General features: G+C 46.7%; 1 long non-coding RNA gene across 1 annotated transcript in view; it reads left to right on the top strand.

Moving 5' to 3' along the window:
• Positions 1-5,427: 5,427 nt before the first annotated feature.
• The window catches only part of LOC146812205 (uncharacterized), an 82,351-nt gene continuing 62,952 nt past the window's right edge, over positions 5,428-24,826 (top strand). Inside the window, exons 1-2 of the long non-coding RNA XR_014965879.1 lie at positions 5,428-5,539; positions 14,136-14,235. This is a non-coding gene — a long non-coding RNA (uncharacterized LOC146812205). The remainder of the gene's footprint in view (positions 5,540-14,135; positions 14,236-24,826) is intronic.

Below are 24,826 nucleotides of genomic sequence, written 5' to 3'. Positions count from 1 at the left end.
TGAATGCTTCAAGCGTGTTTTGGACTTAGAATAAGTGCGGTATTTGAGAGACATTCTTTCCCATGGTACAAAGGAATATCACCAATACAGATCATACATGTTTTAGAGGTCCAGAGTGAACACCCCGTTAGAAGAATGAATTTCAGATTGTGATGGAGCCACTGCTGACAGATCTAAAAGAATGCGCGTGGCACCTTTGTCACCAGCCAGTTCACGGTATTCCTTTGGAATTAATTGGGTTGTCAAGGAGCATTTTCATTTGTTTCCAGTTAAGGAACGGTGGTTGTTGTGTTGAGTGGTTTCCATTCCAAATGGGTGCGGGTAGTAGTTAAGAATCTTGGGACCGTCACTATGGTAACATAGGTGTTTTTATCAAGGAAGAAAATAGGAAAGGTATGCCTAATGCCATTAGCACCGATGGATTGCAATTGTTTTTTTGAAATTAGTAACACATTGGGGAGCATGGGTATACTCCGCAGGGTACTGGTCTGGGGACAGGATGAATCTCGTGATCACAGGTAGTAGGCAAAAGAAGGAAAGGAAAGTGACGCCCGCTTTACAAGTTCAGGTGGACTCACCATACAGCTCCTAATGCGGCTGCCGGCAAGTTTGCTTTTTAAGATTGGCTGGGAAGGATGCCTGGTTCAAGATTCTCCAGTGGAGAGAGGGCAGTGAGTGCAGAAGAAAAATAAATATCCCTCGACTCTTTAGAGGTCCAGAGGACGTTGGTGCTGTTGCGTGCAAATAACGTGAGAAATAAAAAAAGTAGAGTAAGAATGTATCACTTCCCATTCTTGTATTTTTTCTAAAAGTGGTCATCCTGCTATTTTGTAGGAGTGCGTAATTTCATACTCTATATTGCTATGTAGAATATGGTATTTTGTTAGTATAAAGGGTTTTGATCTTTTGTACACGGAGTATTTCTGACTGAAATTTACTTTATCACCCAGTGTTGTGCGTTATCTCCTTCACACCAGTTGGGGGGGGGGGGGGGCGGTGGGCTGCAGTGCCCAGTGAGTTATCCAAGGAGGCCGATTTATTCTCTATATCGGTTTCCCACAGTGAGAATATAAAAAGGTCCTAAAATTATATATATATATATATATATATGGGTTATATTAAATTCTAGAAGGAGGTTGACAAGTGTTAATAGAGCAATAGGCCCGAAAATCATCAGGACCGCAAAGAACAAGAGGTGGGGTCGGGAGAGAGATACCAAAGTAATTTAATAAAACATCCGACTCCAAATATCAGGACTACACCTCCGAGAATGCATTACCTTAATCGTGCACCCTGTGGAGGAGAAACACCCATGTTACAGTAATGGAGAGGCGCACAGTAATGCAGGAGGTGCAGGCACATACATGTCCTGTGCAGCCCAGTAAGAGTTGCTGGATTTTACTACCTAGATTTTGGTGTGGGACGAAAGAGGGGGCCGGCACATTTCCTGGTTTGCCTTGGGACATATGACAGTCCTGCAGCGGTACTGCGTTAGACTAGGCCAGGTAATCGAGTAATGTAGAGCAGATGGAGCATGGGTAGTGGTGTGTTTGGCATCCCTCAGAAACAGAAGCCAAACCCCACAAAACAAGGACAAACCAACAAATGCATTTACCTGTTCAGGGGCGACCCCATCTATGGTGCAGCAGATCCCAGAGGTACCCAGCCCAATGAACCCAATGTATGGCTATATTTCACTACAGCCGAGTGGTCGGCGGATGGTTGGGAAGTATTTATATGTATCTGCTTACACAAGGGCCCTAACCACCTCGCTTTAACAAAGTCATCTTTAGTACTATTAACATGGGACGTTAATAAAACTGATTTTACCAGGCATTGGAAATTAATCACCAACGTAACGAGTGACCAGCAAACTAAACCAGAAACTATGTGCCATGCCACAAAAGAGAGAACAGAGTTAAGCAAACATTAGGCACAAAAGAGTGGAAAAACAACTCCACAAAATCGAGCAGGCAGATAAAACGCACGAATGACCTTACTACGTTACAGAAAGAAAAAAAATCCTCCGCAGCACGGAAACAAAACTAGTTATTTAATCCGCAAACAAGAACTCGCCAAAGGAATGCTCTCACAAGCCCAGATCCACTTTCTTTTACACGAATTGCCAGTTCCAACTGATAACTAACAGTTCCACAGAACCCCCATTAATCCCAGGTGAAGCCTATTCATTGTTCCTTAAAGGACCCAGACGTCTAATATCGAGCTTTAAAGAGATAGCGTCATATCCACGGCACCCAGGCGCTGCGGGTAAAATATGGGGCGGAGCAGGTGGTCACAGCAGGGACAGCCTAGACTAGGTGATAACGTGAGCTACGTGTTGGTGTTTCTGTGTGGCTTGGTGGACTGCATCGAAGACTTTCTAAGCGCCCACAGCTGAGAAACTGTCAGTCTCGGGAGAACGCATCCCACCTTGTCCCAAGTACGCGGTGTTTACCGAACTGAGAGTTCTTTAAACTTAATGACGCATTGTGGGAGTTGTAGTTTCGGGTCGCTTCGGTTGAGCCAATTGTGCTAGTCCTTCATTTCACAACAGTTTTGCAAAAGCAAATGTCAGGGCAGGATTCACGGTGGATTGGAATTGTCCCTTCTCCAGTCCCGTGTCTTTTAAATCATATTTAGGGGCAGATTTACAAGCCCCTTGCGCCTTCCTGCGCTGCAATTGCGTCACTTTTTTGGACGCAACGGCGGCGCAAAAAATGCGGCCTATTTACAACGTGACACATCTAGGGAGATGCGTCACGTTGTAAAGTCCTGCGTCACATTATACCTGCGTCAGGTATAATGTATGCAGGGTGGGCGTTCCCACTCAGGAAGGCCTCGTAAAAGTGACGCAGTGAAATCTACAAGATTTCACTGCGCCACTTTTAGGATGCGACTGCGTCAAAAACTTACGCCTGCTTGAAGCAGGCGTAAGTAGTTACGCAGTGTAGTGGAAATAGGCCTCAACACACATTGCTGGAGTTGCATCGTGCTTGCGACACGACTCCAGCAATGCGTGACTCTTCCAACAACAGATGCGTCAGAATTTCTGACGCATCTGTTAATCCTTGCGCCATAGTGCGCCGTATTGTAAATACGGCGCATCTATGGTGGCGCAAGGGTTTCTAAGGGTGGCGCAGGGAAAGTGACGCATCTATACAGATGCGTCACTTTCTTGTAAATCTGCTCCTTAGTCTTTACTGCTTTCTAGAGAAGACTAAATCGGCCTCCTTGGATAATTTACATATCACTTCAGCAACCTCGCCATTGGTGGGAAGGAATCCTGTCTGGCACCCTAAAACTTGAGGCGCTCCTACTTTCTCGTAGAGTGAATAAGCGGTATGAGTAACCACGTCCACTATCCACCAGATGCCCCTCGAGGTGCCAGGCGTCACTCCTGCCGCTCAATTGACCTGATGGGGTTTTCTCTCGAATCTGATGGTTTCCTCTCTGTGCTCGAGCAGCTTGGGACAGTGTTGCCAGATTGGGTCCTATTCCCCTTACAAATGGGAGATATTTTTTCCCATTTTTGCGGGAAGTAACCCTCCCCGCGCGAGGCAGAAACTTGGCACCTCATTTATGAAAAGTGACGCATCGCTGCGTGAAAACAGTGATGCGTCACTTTTCATTGCGCCCTCCTTGCGACACCATTGATGCGTCATATTTACAATATGACGCATCATGTCGCAAGGAGTGGCAGATGCGTCAGTATTTCTGACGTATCTGTTGGCGCAAAAGTGACGCATTGCTGGGGTGTGTCATAAAAGTGACGCAACTCCAGCAATGTGTCCTTTCACATGGGGCAAGCCCCATGTGAAAGGGCCTGCGTCAGTCTTATGCCTGCTGTGAGGCAGGCTTAAGATATTGACGCATATGCACCCTAGAAGTGGCGTAGTGAAATCTCGTTGATTTCACTGCGTCACTTCTACGAGGCTTACTGCATCGGAACGCCCCCCCCATACATTGGAGCAGATTTACAAGAAAGTGACGCATCTGTATAGATGCGCCACTTTCCCTGCGCCACCCTTAGAAACCCTTGCGCCACCATAGATGCGCCGTATTTACAATACGGTGCACTATGGCGCAAGGACTGACAGATGCGTCAGATATTCTGACGCATCTGTTGTTGGGAAAGTCATGCATTGCTGGAGTCGTGTCGCAAGCACGACGCAACTCCAGCAATGTGTGTTGAGGCCTATTTCCACTACACTGCGTCACTACTTACGCCTGCTTCAAGCAGGCGTAAGGTTTTGACGCAGTGGCGTCCTAAAAGTGGCGCAGTGAAATCTTGTAGATTTCACTGCGTCACTTTTACGAGGCCTTCCTGAGTGGGAACACCCACCCTGCATACATTGGGGCAGATTTATGTTTCCTGGCGCATCCCTGCAAATCAGCTGGGATGAGCCAGGAAAGATGCGTCACGCAAGTTTACCCTTGCGCCACCACAGATGCGCCGCATTTACAATGCAGCGCATCGTGGCGCAAGGATAAACAGATGCGTGACACATCTGATGGTGTAAGGGCGGCGCATTACTGGAGTCGTGTCGCAAGCACGGCGCAACTCCAGCAATGTTTAGAGGCTGCCCATATCTTACATGCTGCGTCATGCCTTACGCCTGCTTCAAGCAGGCGCAAGGTTTTGACGCAGCAGCGTCGGAAAAGTGTCTGAGTGAAATCTTGTAGATTTCACTGCGTCACTTTTCCAAGGCTTTTTCCGACGGAACGCCCACCCTGCATACATTAAACCTGACGCAGGTTTAATGTGGCGCAGGGCTTTACACCGTGACGCATCTCCATAGATGCGTCACGATGTAAATGGGGCGCAACATGGCGCAGGGTTTACGCCGCCGCTGCGTCACAAAAGTGACGCAACGGCGGCGTAAAAGTGGCGCAAGTCGGATGTAAATCTGCCCCATTATACCTGACACAGGTATAATGTGACGCAGAGCTTTACAACGTGACGCATCTCCCTAGATGCGTCACGTTGTAAATAGGCCGCATTTTTTGCGCCGCCGTTGCATCAAAAAAAGTGACGCAATTGCAGCTCAGGAAGGCGCAAGGGGCTTGTAAATCTGCTCTATTATACCTGGCGCAGGTATAATGTGGGGCAGGGGTTTAAAAAGTGACGCATCTACCTAGATGCGTCACTTTGTAAATATGATGCAACATTGTGTATCTTTTACGCTGCTGGTGCGTCACAAAAAGTGACACACCGGCGGCGCAAACGTGACGCAAGGGCTCATAAATAAGCCCCTTGGGATTTACTTGGCCGAATGCACAAAATCTCGGAGGGGAGCAGCGCAGCCAATCAAAATCCTGCAGAGCTCACGGAGCAGCGCAGGGCCGTCATCTTTCGTAGCGCGAAAGCGCTGCCTATGACGGCCCTGCAAAATGCTTCTGGCCTGCCCCCGGGGTGGCTGGACCAATGTGCTCTCTAGGGGCAGGCCTTGTTTGTATGGATTTCCGCGTTAGTGGACGCGGCAGCCGGCAGTTCTTAACCGTCACTGTGCACATCAAATTTACCCAGGATTAAAGTCAGGTAAAATAATTTGTGATTACATAAAATCTGGTCTTTCAGTGGCGCAGCCGCTTTTTATGCAGGTGCTGAGACGGGTCGCTATCGGGCTCTCTGTTTTTGCTCTCTCCCTCAAGAGCAGAAAAAAAAATCTTAACTGCAGCAGTGCCACCCTTCACTGGCGTTGATGTAACTTTAAAGACACTCGTTATAGTTCGTTCACACTTTACAGAACTGAAACATTTTCAATAGTATATACAACGAAGCCATAGTTGTTCCTTCTTTAGCTTATGGAACTAACACCCATGTTGCTTGTATTATACATCTGGATGCAATGACAGAAGCAGCAAATTACCATTTAGGCAGCACACTACGCTAAGCACGGATGTTCAGCTTGCGTGTTTTAAGCCATTCCCCAATTACATCAGCCACGCCATTTTGAGAGAACCCCCCCCCCCCCGCCCTCCCCCAATTTTTTCATCCTACTTAAAGCCCTGCATAAATTCCAATGCATTTATTTTTTGACATGGGGAAAATGTCTGGCTTTTGGCGATTTTGCAATTTTTTTCTACCAACTGGGACCAAGGCTGCCAAATTTTCATCCTGCTTTTGTGTAAAATGTACATGTTTGCAGAATACCTATGTGTGACATTTGTATGTCTAATGTGTGACAGCGCGAGTGACACTTCACTGAAAGTTTAATTATTAACTCAAATCAGGTAAACTACCAAAGCAGTGCAACATAGTGCCCTCGGCATTTAATTACTCTATGCAGTACTAGCAGCATGCCCATGAGTCAATAACATGGACATGGTAGATTGCTCAAAAGCTGTCCTTTACTGTTTCTATTTGTGAAAATCTCATCCAGGAAAGAACTTTTCTTTGCTCTCTCGTACCTTGCATTAATAATAAAATAAAAAACACTACTGACAACAAAATAAAATTTAAAATCCTGGACAGGCCTTAGCACTCACATAAAATCTGCGGCTTCCCGTGGCCCAAGCAGGGGGCCACTCAAGAGGGCGGCCCTCTAGTGCCATCTGGGTACCAACCCACCCCCTTCTCTATTGCTGGGACTCAGGGAGGAGTCACCCCATCCTGGCCTGTGGTGCGCTAGGAGCGTCACTTCCGGCGCGCGGAGGATTGGGGTAAGGTATGTAGACCTTCCCTCGTCATCCGGGTATCCTCTTTTGCGCTGGACACGCCTTCTGGCGTGTCTGGAAGCAAATGGGTACAGAAGGTTACCTCTGCGCGGCACAATAGGGGTGCCAGATCCAAATCCCAGGAGCCCCATGGGAGGTTCCTGGAAAACCGTGTTTGCGCCCCGTTAGTCCTTCGGGCGGTTGTGGGCCTGAACAACCGGGGGCTTACCTTGCTACGCTCCGTCCTGAAAGGGGCGTGAGTTATAAGGGACCAAATGTGTCACATGATTTGGGAAGAGGATCACCAGAAGGGGCAGCACAGATGGTGTTTGCCCCAGTGCTGCTTGGCTCATCAGGCGGCCCAGATGGCTGTCTGCCCTTTGATGGCCCGTAAGATAACCCACCATATTGCATACCGTTGTATGTAATAAACCTGCAACAATATTTACCCCCAAAAAAGTTGTGTTGTGCATTTATTTATGTAGCATGCATGCTATGTGTTTGTGTGGGTGGGGTGTGTTGCCAATGTTGACACTAAGAACACTTTAGAACTCCGTCCCGCATTAATTGAGTACAATGCAGTTTGTATCGGCACCAGAAATTTGGTGCTATCATGACTGACCTGATGCCAACGCTGCTTTTGAACAGCTGATGTAGCAGTCTCTCACCCATCCTTCAGATCCCCGCAGCACCCTGTCTCCCCAGGCACCCAAAATCCACTATCCCTCCAGGCAACTGCAGTACTGACTGCTTTAATCTCGGTTCATTCAGTATTCACTTGTCGTACTGCAGACCTCCCTCCCTTTCTGCTCCAGGACAGGGACTCTCTCGAGTGACAATAGGACCCTACAGGGTTATTCCCTCTAAAACATGCCACTACAGGAGTGTTCTCTCCCTTCTCCATGATCTTGTAGCAGTACCTCCTTTCAGGCTCCTACAACCTGAACTCACTGCCCCCATGTTCCTCTGTGCTTCTGCAGTACCCCCACTCTTATCAGTCTACGCCACGCTTCTTTTTTTCTCAGGATGCAGCAACACACCCGGCTGGCTTCCTCTAGTATTCCCTCCACCAATAGTCAGCTAACGACTGTGGGGAGCTCTTTGAGCACAGCCATCCTTCTGGCTCTCATGTGTTCTGAATGAGTGCACTTTTTCCCTCCAGGCTATTGCTGAACGTAACTGCCACCCTTGAAATGTGGGTGAGATGCCTTTGTAGCTCTTGGTGCTTTAGTAACTCAGTGAATCAAACAGCACTGTAACTGAACACGATGACAGGATGAACTTAAGTTGCACTTACTTCCCGTACTGCCACGCTTTCTCTTAGTCTGAGACACTCATTCTTTCTACACACACGTAGCATGACACATTTGTAAGCTGTTGTATCTAACCTATGATGACCACCTCGGCTCTCTTCTCCAGGGTTCACTAGCTTATGCCATTTCTAAGAGCTAATCTAGCTGAAGGCAGAGATTATTCGGTTAGTCCGGTGCAGCCTGACAAGATTCCCAAGACACAGTACCTCAGCCCAACACAATTAGGGTGAAGTGAGCACCTCGCAGCCCTGGGCTCTGGTGCCACTGCACCTACTGCATCATTTGTAGCTACACTCCTGGGCAAACCGCATGCTGTGACAAAGTCTGTTCACCCGTGTCTGACCTGCTTGAACATGTAATGCTGCAGCTGCCACTTATCCTGGTAAAATAAGCTGCAAAGTGCACTATTATCTGTCAGACCAGAGTTGGGACTGCAAATAACACATGCTAGTCCTAAGGTGTGGTTCCATCCGTGTGGATGAGGCACTTCAAATACCCACTGCAGATATAGGATCACAACTGGGTGGTTTATACTCACGTTCAACTAATCTAACTGTGGCCTAGGACAGGACAAAGTCCTCTTAGCTCCAGAAGCAGGAAAGGCAGACTGTTAATGAATGTGCTATCATCTCAGATCGATTAATAAGCGTGACAAATTGGTGACCCTGTGGTAATACAGGGTGACACTATACTGAGTTGCATTAACCTGTTGTGTGTGGCACTAGGCAGTACTGTGGGACCCTAAAACACTGGTCATGCCGGTACAAATTCTACCAGGCAACAACCTTGCTTTCAACATGCAAATTACGGATTTGTATTGTATATAGAGCACTCAGTGGGTTACTTCGTTTGTTACGAAGATCCTTTAGTTACTGGCAGTTATTAAGTTAATATTCTTCTAATATAGCCCAGTGAGCAATGAACGGGCATCAAGGAGCTGTATGTAAACTGTAAGGCATAGCTTGGCCCTTTTTTCCCCTCAAGCTATGATTATTTCAAGGTTGCTAAAAAGAGTTTATTTGGGTAATAATAAAGTCTTTTTACATGCAACTACTGCATTATGTTTTAAAACCAGACTTTGGTTTTCTCCTGAGCACGTACTCTTAACATATAATGCGTAACAGTGTTGATGATATGTGACTCCTACACCTTGTAACACTGATTACTTTATGTAGAAACCTCATGTACATTGATTTACACACTTGTACGATTCATTGTGTATGTATAGTATGTTTGTCTGTGGTAAAGTAATTTGACACCGTACATTAGATAACAGTTTCACTCAGTCAATTGTGCATGCTTAGTTTCTACAGAGTTACTCAGAAATAGCTAGACGGTCGTTTCAATAAAAAGGGTTTATTTTACAGTCTTATTTCTCGGGCAAGAGATATGAACTGCAACAATCGTAAGACAGAATGCGAAGTATAATACGTACAGCATTAGCAGTAAGATAAAATAACACTGCAACAGCATGGTTTGTAGCTATGACAGCTATTCATAAAAATACATACATAAATAACACAGGCTAAAATGTTAATACTCATCTGATGCTTCTAGCTAGTTCTACCCCAGTGTACCTAACCTAAGTGTAGTACGAGGTAAGAAGTAGGTGCTGTCTGTCTATAGTTTAGTTTCGCTATAGTTGCCAAGATTTGCCAAAAGTCCCTCTAGGTTCTAGTCCGCTCCATACCTTAGAATGAGTGAGGTTGGAATCTCTTTCTGAGTGTCGATCTCTAACACCCCGCAAGGGGGGTCAGAAACACTGGAGCTGGATTCTCTGCGAGGAGGATGACAGCGTCTGGTCAGTGCATCAGGTGGGGACTTGACTTCCTTCCGAACTTGCCGTGGTGAGCCGCGTCGTGCAAGTAGGCAGCCGAACCGTGGTTTGCCATGGTAAGTGAAGGTATATTTATACCTTGAAGTTGTTTAGGAATGCCAGTATTGACGTAAAAGTCGGGCAGAAGAACGTCATGAATGAACCCCTAAGGAATAGATGTTCATGCATAATAAGTGAGTTCTTGGAGAAATCAATATCCAAGGGGAAGTCCTAAAGCCTCAAGAGTCTGGTTTTCCAAGAACTCGTTGTGACGTAGATGAACGGATGTAGGTGGCCATGCCTGTATTTGGTTAGCATGGATAATGCCTAAATAAGGGTAGGATTTCTATGCCTAAATATGGGCAATGCGAATTGTTCCTATTTAAGGACATAAATTCGGAAACCTATATACAGTATCTAAATCGACACACAACACCATTAGGGTCCTGTCGTGGAATGTTAATGGGCTAAATGATAGAAATAAACAGACTTTGGTACTGCAATACCTACGTAGACATTCTCCTGAACTGGTCTTACTGCAGGAGACACATGTGAAGGGCAAGTGCTACTTGGCACTCGCCAGGTTTGTATAAGACCTCCTGGCACACGCAGGATTTACCTCTGGCTCTAGAGGGGTAGCAATACTAGTCAGTAAAGCTGTACCCTTTATACTGGGACATATATGGCATGATTTTCTGGGCAGTTATGTGGCACTGACAGAGACTTGGAAAGGACGCACTCTTAACCTGTGCTCCACCTATGTACCCCCGAAGCTTGACACGAATACGCTTCCGCTGCTAAACAAACTAATACTGGACCTACCCACGGGATCCTCCTGCTGGGGAGAGATATGAATGGTACGATGTCCTGGGACCTGGATAGAGCCAAGCCATCTTCCAAGGTGGGGGGCCCCAGCCATTGCGGAAAATTCGAGTAAAAATGGCGCTTATAGATCTGTGGAGAGAGCATAACCCATCCACTAGGCAATACACACATATATCAGTAGTACATGTTAGTGGGTCAAGATTAGATCACATTTTCACACAATGTGTGCACGTCGTACAGTTCAGAGACGCGCAGCATAAAGCTAGGGGAATATTGGACCATTCCCTGGTGGAGGTGTCCCTGCGAGGCCCGGCCCGAAACAAAGTTCTTCCACCACGTATGGATCCCTGGCTCTTTCGGGATTATGAATTTCAGGACAAGTTTAGAGAACGCACAGAATAATACTTCATAGAGAACACAGATTTGGTTAATTTAGTGTGTGTTGTGGGAGGCATATAAAGTGTTTTCAAGAGGCTATGTCCAGGCAGAGATATGTTATATCATTCGGCCTCAGCCACAACGGAAGAGGAATGCACTGAATTCCTTAAAGATATATCCCTGCTGACACTCACAGCAGAAGATGTTTAACAGATTTTGCGTGGCGCGGGAGGAGGGACGTCTACCAGAGGACTTTAGGCTAGCCACAATAGTGGTCATTCCTAAACCTGGCAAACCACAGGAGCTATGTGGCTCATATAGGCCCATCTCCATGCTCAACTTTGAAGCCAAAGTGCTGGCAAAGGTGTTGGCCAATAGACTCCGTCCCATCAGTTCCACAATAATTCACCCAGACCAATCAGGGTTTATGCCACAGAGAAGCAGTAGACTGAACCTCCGTCGCCTATACAGGGTAATGCACAAGTTGGCATCGTGCCCGACAGAGGCTGCAGCAGTGCTGTCGCTAGATACTTGTATGGCATTTGACCGCATCGAGTGGGCATTCTTATTTATAGTTCTGTCTAAGCTCGGCTTTGGACCAAAGTTTTGTGCTTGGGTCCGTCTTCTATACTCCGACCCGTTGCAGAGAGTTCGGGTCAACGGGCGATATCTAGACCATTCGCTGTCCACAGAGGTACACGCCAGGGATGTCAGCTCTCCCCGATGGTCTTCGCAATTGCTTTGGAACCGATAGCGGCATGGGTGCGTAGGGATCCTTTGGTGCATGGGATAGATGTTGGGGGTGGTTGGGAGGAACGTATCTCTCTATATGCGGACGACATCCTGCTTTGGCCACGCCACACAATCCACAGACTTATCCATTTCTTTAGAACCTTCTGTAATTTTTCCGGCTATCCAATAAATTGGGATAAATCATTAGTCTTTCCCTTAGGGTGCGAAACTCTGCACCTTACGTCTGTTTGTGTGGCTCTGGTGCAACAAGAGGAATTTAAATATTTGGGGATTTGGGTCACCAGGTCGGCAGAGAGGTTTCTAGAACTGAACTTGTATCCTCAGTTGGAGCGATTGCACAGAGATGTGGTGAACTGGCGAAAGCTTATGGGAAGGGCTGTCCTGTTCAAAATGAAGGCCCTCCCAAGGTTGTTATATGTACTCCAGAATACCCTGCATCAGGTCTCGAGCGCAGTTTTTCCGTACAAATGGTGGACAAATACACACCCTATTGTGGGATGGGGGCTGCCCCCGAATTGCACTGCATAAGCTGCAATAGGGAGTTCATGAGGGCGGACTGGTGGTACCAGACGTCAGGAGCTATTACTTGGCGTCCCAGCTTGTAAACGTGAATGACTGGGTCTTTGCGCCATACACCAAACCTGCCTAAATGGTGGACCATCATGTAATGGGGCCTGGGGGCTACCCTGTGGTATTGTATAGAGGAGGACGTAAGTCGCATCTCCCGGCACACACGAGAACGGTTATTCAGGTATGGCGGGTGGCCACAAAATTACTGGGGTGGGAATCCAAACTCACGGACCATACCCCACTAAGGGACACTCGATCAATTGGCTGAGGTGGGTGGCTTGATGGGCTTCTGTAGGTGGAGCCTCATCTGGATCGACAAGCTCGGGGCCGTCTGGCGGAATGGAACAATGATTACATTCGAGGACCTCATCATTTGCCTTTCTTTAAGGCTGCTTCTAGACTTATCAGCAGTTCTGCAGACACTTGCATTGCAACATTTATATAGAACTAACTACGTGTGTGGGCAACGATAGAATACAATCTGGCAGACGAGAGAGGTTCCGTTATTTACAGCTCCTTTGGGTTCCGTTGTGGGACGCATGGGAGACAGACTTGGTACTGTTGGAAGATGACAACTGGGCAGAGGCCATTCAGAGCCCTAGGGAAATTGCGATACGTGCAAGATTTAGACTAGTCCAGCTTAGGATTTTGCCCAGGTCATACATTACCCGAACTCTGAAACAAAGGTTGGGCCGCTGCGACTCCAGTCAATGTGCTAGGAGTTGTCGGGAGGTGGGCACCTTTTTCCACATCCTCTAGGCCTGTCCCAAGATTTGACAGTACTGGGAAGGGGTATCCTGGGTAATGGCAGCAGTGGTGGATAAACAGGTTCCAGTCGAGGCACGATGGCACTTACTGGGAGTGACAGGGGAATTAACCCGGGCCAAGCATATTAAAACATGGCTTACACTGGCCTCTGGAGTAGCAAAGAGGAATATAGCAAGCGCATGGGGTGCAGCTGATCCACCAAGGGAGGGGGCCTGGAAATAAGACATAGACTGGTGTCAGCAAGCCGTAAAAGTGGTCTACGTGAGTAGAGGATGCCCCCCAAAAATGGGGAAAAGTTTGGACCCAATGGGAAAAGTATAGAAGTTAATGAACATCGTACCCGGGGAATATTAAAAACCAATGTGATTAATTGTCAAGATGATTGGCTACGGAATTGTGAGATTTTATTGATTGTAATTGTATTACTCCTTAAACTAATGAAGCCCTATTCCATCCTGTATTGATGATGTATATGGATATGTATCAAGCAACTGGTTAATAAAAAATAATTTAAAAAAAGCAACAATAACAAAACAAATATGAGAGTTGTCAAAGCTAATCCTTCATCACCGTACACCTTTGGACGAATGTACAATCCTTCTTTAAAGTTCTTTCCACGGGTGCATTTCATTAAATGTGTACAACTTTTTTGATGCAAGTCATTTGGGAAGAGAATAAAATTCCTATGAAATTCTTACTCCTGTATGCAATGATAATCAATTGCAGCCGTACGTCTGACAGCTGCTGTATCGATGGGACCCAGAATTGGTCCTATGTACATTTGTTTCTGTTTTGCTGATTTAGTCAAAAGTATCTACTTTAAAATTTAGAGACTACTTCTATTTTTGACAAGTATCAAAGGCCCAATCATAAATAGGGTTTCTGGTCATTTGTCAGCCAATACTCCAAATTCTTTTAAGAACTTAGAGTGGGATTATTCTGCTTTAAGACACTGTCACTATGGAAAACATAGGTGGTTGGGATTTTGTGGCCTGGGACCGTGGGGTGGTTTATGGCTGAGCAGTTCCCTTTTTCACCAGCTTTGTCTTCTGCAGGTTATGATGACCGTGTAAGGTGTTTCTACTGCAGTACGGGGATTAGTAACTGGAAGAGGCACCATGACCCCTGGAAGTGACATGCCCAACATTTCCCCAGGTAAGTGAGCACAGTTCTGACAGTGGAATGGCTGATCTTCAGCTCCTGATACTTCACCCCTAGTTCAAAGGACAGAAATATACTGACAAACTGAACTCCTGCCTGTGGTCAAGGTGCAACTTGGCTCCTCTGAGGGGAGCAAACGAGGGCAGCAGGGTCCAAGATAATTGAAATGGAGGTACATTGGGTATCTTAAGTACCTACTTCCCATGGGGAAGCACTTGTAGACTTGGATTGGTAGTAATGTACCGCTGCTGCGATGTGCTGGAGCACTACCTATCAAATGAATGTCTGGTAATCTGAGCGCGACCATATTGGATCCTTTAAAGCATCAGATGGAAGGGAGGCGTGGCAAATAGAACATTGTTCTGCAAATTGTTCAGTGTTTATACGATCATTGAGCTGCTTTATGGCCCTTGTATATCGCCAAGAAGTCATTTTAAACCAGACTTACTATATCGCATGTTCAATACTTAGTGGGGTAGGAGGAGGGTGGGCAGGGTGCGGATGAATGTTATCAGGTTGATGGTGACTTTGACAAGGGAGACCCTAACATTTTCAAGCAACTTAATTATACTGCTTCAGTCTTCGCCAGGCCTCTGCAGCATCTGCCCTGCTCACACCCCTTATCCACACGTACTCTCTGGCACTTCTCTGGTCATGAGGAGTTACAGCTCAAAGTCGGCAATTGTCCGGGGCCCCCTGGGAAACGCGAGCTTTCAGTCTAGTTTTCACTCTATCAAAACCTCTCTGCCAACTGCCACATCCTTACCCTCTCTAAAACAGTGTCCTAAGAATATTTGAAGTTCCAGGCAAGGAATCTCAATTGTATTTGTGACCTAGTTAAAAGGTACCATTGAATATCGCGAAATGACCAAACTTTAAAATGTGATCCATACAGGGACCCACAAAAATGTTTTCCCCAGCGACACCTGAAATCATTAAAATGGTACTACTCAGGACTTGCAGTTTCTAGATGTGTAAATTCAAAAAGGCAGCTTAGCAAATGAAACACAAGAGCTGCAGTACTGCCAAAAGCAGATTGCTTTATTCAAAAGGAGTTCCATCCATCCCTGCAGAAGTCCTTCAGTGCAACTGACACTGGACACTCAAATCCAAATACTTTCCATCACCTTGGTAGTGACCTACCAGGTGACCTAGTATTCCAAGATGCCCAGGTTCCAAACTAGGTCTGTGAGATGCGGGTGTTGACTGGTAGGTTTATTCTCCTCTATGCAGTTCTGCAGTTTTTTTCACTGCCCTGCCCAACATTTCAGCCTCAATTGAGGGATCTCAGATTCCTTGTTCCTTTAAGCATCAGAGGCTCTGGGAGCAGAGTTCACACACTTGGTGGTACTCAGATGCTGCACGTGGGTTCATCAAGTCACAATGAGTGGACTGCTGGGAGTAGGCTGCTGGGATAATGCAGTCCATGCATTTGCTGCTGCAAGAAAATAACTGCATAACCCGAGACCTCTTAACTCTGCCCTAGCCTATTGGTGCTTTTGTTTCATGAATCTGTTTGTTTTTTCTCTCCTCCCCACTTTTTCTTGCTGTAAAGTTCATTGCCTCTATTCCCTCTAACTGCATTCCTTTGGCTTTCTTATTGCTGTGCTTCCATTCCTCACTCCCCCCCCCCCCCCACAATTACTCTATGCTTAAGCCTCACTGCGCTTCATATTATGTATTTTACTCTTTCCTCTTCTTAAACATTCTCCCTTTCTATTTTGCTCCTTGCTTTTAACTGTCCTCACATTTTGATTTCTTATCTGTAGTTATAATTCCATTTGCTTCATTATCCCGTTTCTCTTGGTTAACATTACCAGTGCCGCCTCACACCCCATCATTTGACTCCTTTCTTTAAGGCTGCATCTAGACTTATCAGCAGTTCTGCAGACGCTTGCATTGCAACCTTTATATAGGACTCACTACTTCTGTGGCAATGAAGTACTTGCCTACATGGGCAGCATGCTACGCCCTGTAGGCCAGGGTCTGTGGCTGTATGTGTGTAGCCATTTTCATGTCCTAGCAAGGGAACATGAGGGCATCATGCAAGCAAATGACCATACCACTGCCCCGGGTGAGCTACCAAAATTCCACCATAATGGAAGTGCACAGCGTTCCTTCACTCTTGTACCACGGTGCCATTGCATGTGCTACATTATTGTTGGCCACACCTCTGCTTATATAGCTATTTTGTGGTGAGTCATGCTTGGTGAGTACAGCTCATGGTTCTCAGGGATGTATTACTGGGTAGAAGTGAGACTTGAGATGCCCGGGGGTGGCATGTTTACTGTCTGGATTTGCCCCCGTTCTTGGTTGGGGAGGAATAATTTGTTCATGTTTGCAGATTCAAGAGTGGCTCAAGGTTCCTACTTGGATTAAATCTTCTATAAAATCCTATCTTGTTATTTAACAGGACAAATTGGCCCACATTGCCTAATTTGGGAATTGTTTGGATGGCTCAAACCTATTTCCTCTAGTTTGCTGTTCAAAGGATTAAATGCAATTTTTCCCAATATTGCATGCTTTTATGTGAAAATGCTGGTGATGGTTCAGGTGGTCTCCCTATTCATGCCCCATATACCCCCAATCCCATTCCAGATACTGAGCAGATTTACTAGTTTTCTAGTTTTAGAAACGAAAATGTGTGATACAAGTTGAGATGGAAGTCATGGAGTCTGGTTTCAGCAAGTCCCCTTCTTGGACCCCCAGAAGTTACTATTGTGCATTATATGCAGTTTTCAATGGGCCTTTGACTGCCTAACGTATCTCCGGCTAATTGGTCTGCAGCTTATAAGGGGATGGCTGGAGGAGCAGCCAGGGGACATTGGCTGGTCAGCTGTGGACTGGAAAGGGGGCTGTTACGGTACTTTTTTACATCATTAAAGAAATGCCAAAGTGAAGATGAGCATGACTAAATGCAGAGAATGGCTGAGGGTATGATTCCTTTAGAGCTGTGGAATGGTTCAGAAATGCTGCAGGTGAGGAGAATCTGAACTTAATGGATTGGCTAGGTTTCAGTCGGGTCGAAACATTCTAGGCTGAATATATGACGTTGCAACGCATGCGTTCACAACACATGCCTTTACAACGTGGTCAGTACAACGACTGCGTTGTTACCACACATACCATTACAACACAAGTCATTACAACGACTTGCTGTAGGGGGCGCTGGAGTTTGGAATAGTATAATTTACTATTCCAACTCCAGTCTGTGCAACAGTAGGGAAGGTGTTGAATTGCAAATCCAACACCCTAATGCCCCCTACAGCAAGTCGTTGTAATAACTTGCGTTGTAATGGTATGCGTGGTAACAACACGGTCATTGTACTGACTGCGTTGTAATGGTACCGCGTTGTACTGACAGTGTTGTACACGCTGTTTCCCTTCTAGGCTAAAAGGGTAATAGACTATGTGGTTTGCTAGACACCAGTCGTTGATTCTTGTAGAACTTCAAGCTTGCATGAAAATTATATTGGTGTTCATTGTAACTCTGCTCCCACCAAAACACTACTTGACCATTATTCCCCTTTTAAACCTTAAGTGGTGAATTGCTACACTGATCAACTGCTATTTGTCCTTGCTATTGGGAACCTATCTCATCAATTGTGCAGCTTCACTGTATACGGATTCTTTTCTCAACCTGTTTCTGTCCACTCCCCAGGTGTGCTTTCCTGAAGTAACAAAAGGGACCTGATTTCATCCGTGCTGTCCAGGAGCAGTACTGTCAAGGTCCACAGTCTCCGATAAGTTGCATACTGTGTGCAGCACATGAAGGAGCCTGCTCCTGCAAAAGTGCATCCTGGTGAGAAGCACTGCAAGTGGAGGGTAAAAGATCTGCTGCCAAATGAGAAGGTGCTTAGTTCAGATACTGCTGTAGCTGTTCCAGTCAACTGGTACACCAAATCCGTCTGCTTTGCATCTAATCACAGCTTGTGGGTAGGTGAACTGGTAAAGCTTGTTCTTCTGCCAGTTGTTGCAAGTAACTATCCCTGTTTGGGGCATTGGTGTCCACTGTGATCCACTCTAGAGCCTGTGAGGAATGTGTTGGAAGTAAAATGTTGATAGTTGTAAAGGGTTCTGAGTTCGCGTTGAGCCAATCACATTTTTCAGAAGGCTGATCAGCTGAGCACAGGAAGGAGCACTGCACCGCGCCAAGGTAGGTTTAGGATTAAAGGGCAGTGGTGGTGTAAAGCATGATGGTTATGCTGCTTGCTCTTAAAGGAGTCCATCATGAGCCCCTTCTGCCATCAGAAATAACAGTGAATATTTCTAACTAGTTCTATCTTGTATTAACTTTTTGTGGTTTTTAAAGGCTGTGTATTTGATAGTTCTGAGGCCTTTGCCTAATTGCTTTTCTCAAGCATGTGGGCTACGCAATTGCATAGTGCCCCATGAATTGTTGATATTTACACCATGCACAAAAGCAGTCTGTTGAACTAGGATTCTACTGGTTATAGGTAGGTGCATGATTAACACATTGAGAGTGGGTATGCCAGTAGAAATACTAACATGAGTCTTTAGCTAGGAAGTTGGTGGACTGTCTTGCAGCGTCCGGCTCCTTTCACAATGGAAGCAAACCTGTGGTGGCTGGTGACTTTTAAAAGTGGGGGGTGTAATCCTTTGTTCATATTCCAATGAGCTTCTTGAAGGTTTCCCTCACACGTTCTTGCACTAAGGGCCTCATTTACAAAGATTTGGTGTAGTGCAGCGCCGCAAGTCTTTTGTCTCGAAGGGAGGAATGTATTTCTATGAGATACAGTGCATTCCTATCCTTTCAGCCAGCGCACAATTTGGTGCCTAGCACAAACACAGGAGTAGAAATCCTTGCTAAGCTGAAAGAACAATCAACATTCTTTAGGTCCTTTGAGCAAGCAAATGATTTATTTTTCTTAGCTGGAACACTGACTCTTCCATGCCAAAGTCTGTATTGATGCTGTTTATAAAGAAGTCTGTAACGGCTATTAGTCTGGCCAGAGATACTGCTTTAAGTCAGCCAACGCCGCGTAATGAGGTGGTTTGTGGGAGCCACTGGGGAACAAACCACAGCCCTATTTAACTTGGAACCTACCTCATTGGATTAGAAGGTTGACACTCTTATTGAGACGCCACTTGTTGCCCCTATGAGAAGTTACTGGCATTTGGGATAAAATCCCAAAAGAGGAGAGAATTTGTGAAATGTGCTGTTTACAACTTCAAGATTTTAACCGTGTGTCCGGAGCTACAAAAGGCTAGGCACATTTTTTAAGACTATCATTAATCAAATGTAACGTTCATTTTACCCATGAGACCCGTTTATTTGTCTTGTCTCCACCAAATGAAATGGTCTGTCATATGATTGATCATTTTTTTTTACTTTCTTGGCTGTTTATTAGGTAATTTAAATTCTATAGTATTTTTGTCCTAATATTTTTCCTCTTGCTTCATAGGAATGCTTTGCCCTATTTTTTCTCTTGTATGCGGCATTTTGCACTTTGCTATTTTATATGACTGTTTCATTGTCCCTTGCACTCCGCACAGTATGTATGATAATAGATGTTTGGGAGGCAGCCTTGTACAAAGGAAGAATTACTTATTGAATGTGAAGTATTTCTCGTTTAACCTGTAGTGTGTAATTTTGTGGACCTCCGTAGGAGTTCCATATCATAATAAACTTGACTTGACTTGACAGACACAGCACCCTGTTCTGCTTTGTTGGCAGGATTGTTTTTGTACAGGAAGGGACATCTGGCTGCACAAAAAAAATCCATGGAGGCATTGTCCTTGTTCTGTGTAATGCATTCTGCAGCACAGGGAAAGAAGAAACAACTAGAAGAAACAAATATTTCTCCTTGTTAAGCCTGCTCTGGGAAAGTGTAAGGTTCTGGTGCTGACCCAGGTTTATGTCACTTTGTAAATCTGGGGCAGTGTCAAAATCCATGGGTGTTGCGTGGAAACACCCACTGCAATGCTCACGGCACGCCTCCTTGACACAGTAAGGCATGCAGCACTTTGCGCTGCCTTGTCTTACCCTTTCTGAGGCCATGCAGGGTGGCTTTGTGTCTCATGGATGTGATTGAGAGGCCTGCATCACCGGAGTGTCTAAAGGGATGCTTTGGCGGTGCAGGCCTTTTGTAAATAATATCCTAAGTTTACAGACTCACTCAGTCTTTCTAATTCATGCATCTCACTCATTCTACTCTGACCCATTCTGAATTACTCTGTCTTATTGTGCCTCACACACAGTGATACTCAGTTACTTTCTCTCAGTCTCCCTCACTGACATTGATTCTCACACATACTCTTCTTACTGTCACTTATTCTCACTCACTAACTCCTTCACTGACTTTCTCACTTTAACTCACACCTAGTCACACTGACATTCTCAGTGCTTGAATGGCGCAGGCACCTTCATGCACATGTGTCAGCAATCCATGTCAATAGCTGCCTCTGTTTGTTGCTGGACCCAAAGCGGGTCTGTATTTTATTTTGATTGTGCCAGGAGTGAATGAATATTCACTCTCCAAACAAAATAAATGGAGAGTGTAGCTGTGGAGCCCATTAAGGAGAGGCACCACTGGTCCAGGGACACCATCCATCAAACCAATCCTTCTACTTATCCACCCATCCTTCCTTTCGCTTATCCATTCACCCTTTTGCTCAATCTATCCATCCTTTCACTAATCTCTCATCCTCTCTCTCAACCATCGTTCCATCCACTCATTCATGCCTCTCTGTACCCTTTCACTCACCATCTATTCACTCTTCCATCCTGACATCCATCTACCCTGCCTTTCACTCATCCATTGTTTTACTTATCCATATTTTCCATTCATCCAGTCATCCACTCATCCATATTTTCACCATTTCCCTCTTCACCCTAGTTCATTAGGAGTCTGTCTGCCAAGCTGCAGACAGACGAGGCCCATCAAGAACCCCACTCCCTCTGTAGCCGCTAAAGCAGGAAAGTTTGTGGGGGGCAGGGTGATGATCCTGATGCAGTGGCTTAACTGCACACTTAACTCTTAGTCTGCTAGTTTAATTGTTGTCAGCAATTGGTTCCTTCCTTTTCTTGGGCCTCCATTGTCGAGATTGGAACATTGCGTGCTCAGCTGCATAATGTTTTCAAAGTAAAACCAAATGCAGTGCTAACCATGCGTTGACGCCTGGAGAGCAGCTCCTGTGATAATCAACATTGTTGTCACCCACTCCCTCCTTGTCCTCAAACGCCTGTTCCACCCCTAGCCATTGAAGTGCATGGAGTTTTGAAACTCCTCCCAGGTCCACTAGTCATGCGCCCCAAGACCAAGTAGAGCAATGGCATTCTAATCCAGCACGCCCTCGTGTAATGTCACTGCTGGAGCTTGTGCCTGCAGATTGAATAAAACCTCACACGCCTGGTGCTTGTGTAGAAGGACATCTTCAGTGTTCACCCAGGAGATTCAGGACACTGCCTCAAAGCAGTAATTTATTTTCAATTGCTGTTTTTTTTCCTGTTCTTGCCTCTTCCCAGAGGGTGGCAGGGCAACGCCCCTTTTGCCCATGAACACCAGTCTCCCCTGAAGCAAACTCGTCTGGTAATTCAAATCTCTTGAAGTATCCTAGGCTTTGCATGGACTACTTACTTTTTATTTTTCCTGAACTCTAGGAAAGGCCTGAGCACTCCACCCATGGTAACTAACAGCTATTGATCTCAGCGAATTTCAGTGAGCACCATAGGTTTCACCCAAATTGTGCCAGTTTACCTTAAGTAGTACTCACTTGCTGACCATCCCTTCCCCCCCCTCCAAGACGCAGGCTCCTATTTGCTTTGTAGGAGCCATCTGATCTCCTCTGAAGCACAGATGGTGACACCATATCCAGGAGGGTGTGGGAGGGGGGGCGTCATGATATTCCTACCCTGCCCACTTTTCTTTGGTTTTTACTTTTGTTTGTGGGACTCTGCTTCAAGCAGAGTCTCAAGATGGCTGCCAACTTAACCTGGTTAGTGTTGGCAGCCAATCAAATTTTAGTAGGATCCGAGAGTCCACTGCAAGGACTCGCGTTTCCAGATATCTATTTTTTTTTAAAGTTAAATATCTCAAACAACTGAACGGATTTACACCAAATAACAAAAAGCACGCTTTGTAGACCAACATCTAGCTTTCTGCCAAATTTGGTGTAATTCCGTTCAGTGGTTCGGGCTCCAGTTGTGTTAAAAAAATGAAAAATCCCCATAGACATAACATGGGGAAAACTAGTTTTGGGATCCCCTCTTTTTTCCTCTATCCCTGCTTGACAGATCGCCCGAAACTTCCAAACACAGCAGCTGAACCAAAAAGTGGAAGTTTTGGGAATAATTTGTGAAGATTCATCAAGCGCCACAAAGTTATTGGCGAAACAAAAATAGCTTTTCCTATGGAAACTATGGTCCAAACGATAACTACCTACTGTTCTGTTTTAGTAATGAGAGCACTGTTCACGGACTGATGCGACGATGTGCCCTGTGGAGGCCCAGCAGTGAGGCGCACGTGAAGTGGTGAAGCGCCACTGCCTGCAGTAACGGCCCACGAGGCGTCGGCCTGCACACGTGGAGCTGTCGACATAGCTGAGGGGAGGAGGCAAGCTGCTGGGGCCCCCCCTCCCTGGGGATTGCCACCCTACTGGAGTGAACTGGTGGGTGTAGGTGCAAGCCGCCGCTCAGGCGAAAGAAGACAGCAGTGAGAACAGCCTGGTGATCCCTGCAGCCGACGACTAGCACACGGTGGCTGGATTGCTGAGCTGCGGGACAGGCCTGCTGCGAGTACAGGAAGGTAAGCGGCCTGCTCCCCTGACTCGCCACCCACCCGCCAGAACACCTGCCACTAGCGATGGGCAGGGGAAGACTATAAGGATGCCCTACACCGCACTGGGACCGCTTGCTGAGGCGGTGAGACATCGGGCATATAAGCCCTGCGGAGGCCTTGCGGGGAAGCGTATAGCGCTAACGAGGAGCGACGGCCTGGGAGGCGGCAAGCTGCTGGGGCCTCCCCGCCCTGGGAACCTGACTGCCTGCCTGCTGCAGTGAAACAGCGGATGCCTGCGTGAGCCGCTGCTCGGACGAAAGAAGACAACCGCTGAAACAGCCTGGCGATCCCCCGCGTCCGACAATGAGCGTGTGGTGGCTGGGTAGCTGAGCTGCGGGACAGGCCAGCTGAGAGTCCATGGAGGTAAGCGGCCTGCTCCCCTGACTTGCCCCTACCCGCCAGAACAGCTGCCGCAAGCGAAGTGCTGAGGGAAACCACTAACATGCCCTAATCCGCATTAAGACCACGTGTTGATGCAGTACATCATAGGACATATGAGCCCTGCAGAGGCCTCGCGGGGGCTCGCGTAGCGCTAAGAAGGAACGAAGGCCTACAGAAGCGGCCCGCGCAGTGCGGGTGGCGCATCGCCCCCTAAATTACTGGATGAGAAGCGATGCGTAGCTGTGTCATTATTCCCCTCCAGCTCTGACGTGCCCCCTGTATTGCTGTGGGGGGGAGGTGGGTCCCCCCTGCGACTGTGCGTTTGGACGTCCCATGTGCCGCTTTGGCGGTGTGAAGGGGAGGCGGTGCGGATGACCAAGCGACCTCTGAGGAACACAGCCACTGCTTTGGGCCTGAACTGCGGAGCCACAGGGAGAGGCTGTTCCACGAGTTTTGAAATGGACAGCTTGTCCCTGACTTACTCCCTCCCCTCGCCTGGACTGGTGCTGCGCTGGGGTACCCAACTCACCCACACACCTTGAATTGCTCCGCGACGACTAGACAGGATATAGTGGGGGCTGCCAGCCACCTCCTGGACTGAGTCGTGGGGCTGTCCTTGGCCTCCTCTGTGTGGACAGGGCGAGGAGAGCAGAGGCGCGGAACCTGCCCAGATGCAGATTTGCCCGGAGGTCGGATCCGGCCTAGGCTGTCTTCCTAAGAATCCAAGAGGAGCATTTGCCCCGCGAAGCCCGAACACGAGGAGACACTGTGCGCCTGCAATGCGCTGGTCTGCGCCGTGGGGAACGTAGACACAGAAGGAACGTGCACGGTGGGGCCATCCTCTCCCTGTACTGCACCATAAGCCGTCAATCAGTGCCCAGAGACACCTAAGTCTGGAGTCCTAAACAGTGAAACCCTTGGCTCTGACTGTTTGGTCTGAAGAGTCGGCAGTGGAGAACTGGTTAATTTGTACTACTGATATCAGGTGAGTTTGTTTTGGTTCTTTGTGAATATGGTACCGTTTGGGTTTGAGTTTGGTACGGTCTAAGGACTGTCTTGATAGAAAGTATTTGCAAATAGTTTGCCAGGTAAAAATATCGACTGTGTTTTTCTTTTGAAAATGCCTGGCTTTAGCAAGTTTTGCAATTTGTGCTGTAGTTGATGTTCTGCAGATGCTCGGTTGGAAGAAGCTCAACCTGCGCCTCCTAATGGCAGCCCTAATAGTGTACTTGAAGCTTCAGCAATGTCAGAACTTGTACTATAAATTCAAAGCTACACAATAATCCACTCAATGTTACCTTTTTGGAGGCATAGACACTTGCCCCACCTACTCTTTATTTGGGTTTATTATGATAGTTCTAAACTTATATTCCGAGGAAGTTAGATGTGTTGTCCCTTCATTG

This window comes from Triturus cristatus, chromosome 7, assembly GCF_964204655.1.
Source record: "Triturus cristatus chromosome 7, aTriCri1.1, whole genome shotgun sequence".
NCBI classification, from domain to species: Eukaryota; Metazoa; Chordata; class Amphibia; order Caudata; family Salamandridae; genus Triturus; species Triturus cristatus.
This window is presented reverse-complemented; position numbering and strand designations above follow the sequence as displayed.